Genomic DNA, 3,641 nt, shown 5'->3' on the forward strand with positions numbered 1-3,641 from the left:
AGCAACTCAGTGAGATCCTGACTCTAAATAAAATACAAAATGGCTTGGGGATGTGGCTCAGTGGTCAAGTGCTCCTGAGTTCAATCCCTGGTACCCCCCCCCCCAAAAAAAAAAAATCATATTGCTTGGATTTCTGTATGCTCCGATTTATTGAGCTGAGACATGTGTGCATGTGGCATGTGCACACACACACACACACACACACACACACACACACACTGTGGGAGTCTTAGGGCATAGTTTCCTACCACCCTCTCTGTACACAAACATTTTTTTGAAGTTTCCTGTTGTTTTTCCAAAGCTTATTGGAATGTTGCATTCTTCTCCATAATATATTTATTTTTGATATTTATATAAATGTATTTTAAACCACTGACTAGCAAATAAAATTGACATTCCAGGAAGGTGCCTATAGTTGTCCTATGGCTCTCTGTGCCCCTCGGGGCAATGCCCAGTATCTGCAGGGGCACTTGGATCTTGTTGAAGAAACACAGAACTGCAAATTAATGGTTTCTTATTTGCATTGCTATCAATTTACTATTTCAGTATAGGTGATGTGTTCACATTTGATTTTGGTGCTATTTAATTATATTAGAGGGAGAAAACATGAGGAATCACCGGGATCATAACAAGGCTGTTCCATTTGGGATCCAGAGCAGGTGACTGGATCAAGAACAAGTTTGTGATGAGTTGGGACTTGTACCCAGGTATCCTGCTCTCAGTCAGAACTTTTCCCATTCTTCCATAACTTCTTTCTTGGACGTTTTTGAGGATCCCATCTAATTCTCGAATCGCAGGATTCCAAACAGGTTATAGAAATTAACCCCTATCTGCTCATCAAGATGCTTTCTCTTTTTGACCCCATTGCTCATTCATTATAATGTTTGTCCTTAGACTTGGTCCAAGCACCTTTATATCCCCTCTTTAAGAAAAAAAAAAATTCAGTTTTAGACAAATTGCCATAATCTAAGCGCTTCTTTGCGTACGATTTTTTCTTAGGTAGGATTTACAACATTAGCTCAGAAGCCATTTCTAAGAAGATGCTCTCTTTCCCCCACACCTGCAGCGGCTCCCCACCACTCATGGATCACAGGCTTCCCCCACTCCTTTGACTGGTGCTCTTGATCCAGGGATCCAGGTGGGCATGTTGGGTGTTACTAGAGGATAGGCCTGGCCCTAGTTGTCTTTAACATGTGATTTGAAGACTAAACAGGTGAGGTATTGTGGATGATTTCTCTCTAGGGAAACATGAAAGGGAACAGGAAAGGAGTGGGTGGCCTTGGGAGAGGGCTCTGAACAGTCCAGTTCTGTTCCCCTGTCGCCTAACTCCACCCCATCCACCTTCTCTTCACCGATGGTTCCTTTTCTCTTCACACTGTGTTTAGTCATCCCAAATCTTCCCGTGTATTCCCAATTCACAAAAGCCAAACTAGAGAACCAGCCTCCGTGTCCATCAACCATCCGCCATTACAATTCCTTCCCGGGATGGACTAAATGTCTGTGTTCTCTCAAAACTTCACTTGCTGAAATTCTACCTGAGGTCATGGTACAGGAGGTGGGAACTGTGAGAGGTGATTCGTCATGAGGGTGGGGCCCTAGCAAATGGGATTAGCGCCTTATCAAAGAGGCCCAGAGAGCACCTCCACCACTTCCGCCAGGTGAGGGTACAGCATGAAAATGGGTGTCTAGGAACCACGAAGCAGGCCCTCACCAGATGCCAGCACTGCTGGCCCCCAGAACTGTGAGAAATAAATGTTCGTTGCTTAAGCCGCCCAGTCGTGGGGTTTTTTTTTTGTTGGTGTGTGTGTTTAGTTCACAGTTTTAGGAGCTGAAAGTCCAAGATTGGCTGGCCCCCCTCTGTTCAATCCTTAGTGAGGGTTGAACAGGAGAGGATCACGATGACCCGTGCCTGTGAGGAAAAGATCATATGGAAAGATTAGAGCGCAGAGAGATTTGGGGCTAGACTTGCTCTTTTTATAACAACGAATTCTTTGGGGAACTCGACAGGATACAATGAGAACCACATTAATCTCTCCCAAGGGTGGCCCCCAATTGTCTTCTACTATGTTCCACCTCTTTTTAAAGGTCCCCCCCCCCCCCCCCCGTCTCCCCAAATCACCATGCATGGGACCAAACTTCTAGCTCACGTGACGATTTGAGGGACATACTCATGGTACCTTTGATTTCTCCCAGAACAATCTGAAGGATAAAATAAAACACCTGGGACTTTGAAATCATTTTAAAAGATTTTTTTAAAAAGGTGTTGTGCTAATGAGATGAATGCCAATCAAAACTACACGGGAGACTTCATCTCACTCCAGTTAAAATGGCATTGATCAAAAAATACAAATTCCAAAAAGCACTGGAGAAGACCTGGAAAGAAAGGAACACTGTTGATTGCCGCAGTCTGGCTGGGCACAAATCACCGAGCACTTGTATGTTCAAACAGGAAACTTTATTGCCTGAACTCCAACAGCACTCCACGCACACTCCCCGGGAACTCTCCCGAACGCCACGGCCACCCACGAGGCCTCTCTCCGGCACACCACACCAACCGGAACTCCCTCCACCGGAATTTCACCAACCAAGCCAACTCCCCAGGAAATCCCAAGTACTCCAAAGTAGCGGGGCGGGCGCTGGAGGCGAACAGCAGGGGTCTATATACAATTGAATACACAGCCTGTTTCAATCCAGCATCATCCAGTCACAGCAATTATAGACAGCTTAACTTAATTATCATCATCTTAATGGCTTGCCTCTCGACCATTACTTCTGGCAAAATGCCAGGGGCCAATCGGACTGGGCTGTGGCTCTCAACAGTTGATGAAATTGTAAGTTAGTCCAACCACTGTGGAAATCAGTATTGAGACTCCACAAAAGACTGGGAATGGAACCACTATGTGACCCAGTTATACCACTTCTCAGGATTTATCCTAAAGAAAGAAAATCAGCATTCTATAGCAATACGTGCATACTCATGTTTATAGCAGTACAATTCACAAAAGCAAAACTATAGAACCAGCCTAAGTGTCCATCAACAGAAGAATGATTTTTTAAAAAAGTGGTAAACAACAATAAATATGCCGAGAAAGAAATCAGGAAAACAATTCCACTCAAAATAGGCTTAAACAACAAACAAATTAAAAAAAACCCTAGAAATAAGTCTAACCAAAGAGGTGAAATACTTCTACAATGAAAAGTATATACTATTAGAAAAAGAAATTGAAGAAGACCTCAGAAGACAGAAATACCTTCTATGTTCATGGATGGGAAGAATTAATATCATTAAATCCCCATACTACCAAAAGCAATATACAGATTCATTATAATAGCCATCAGAATACCAATGACATTCTTCAGAGAACTAGAAAAAAAATACTCCTAAAATTAATGTGGAGTTCATAACCCACTTCAATCTAATGTATGAAATATGATATGTCAAGAGCTTTGTAATGTTGTGAACAACCAATAAAAAAAATAAAAAATTATAAAAAAAAATGAATGTGGAAGAATAAAAGACTCCGAATAACCAAAGCAATTCTAAACCAAAGCTTTAATGTTGGAGGCATCAAAATACCTGACTTCAATTAATCCTACAAAGCTATAGTAACAAAAACTGCATGGCACTGGCCAAAAAAACA

This window comes from Ictidomys tridecemlineatus, chromosome 11, assembly GCF_052094955.1.
Source record: "Ictidomys tridecemlineatus isolate mIctTri1 chromosome 11, mIctTri1.hap1, whole genome shotgun sequence".
In the NCBI taxonomy this organism is placed as follows: domain Eukaryota; kingdom Metazoa; phylum Chordata; class Mammalia; order Rodentia; family Sciuridae; genus Ictidomys; species Ictidomys tridecemlineatus.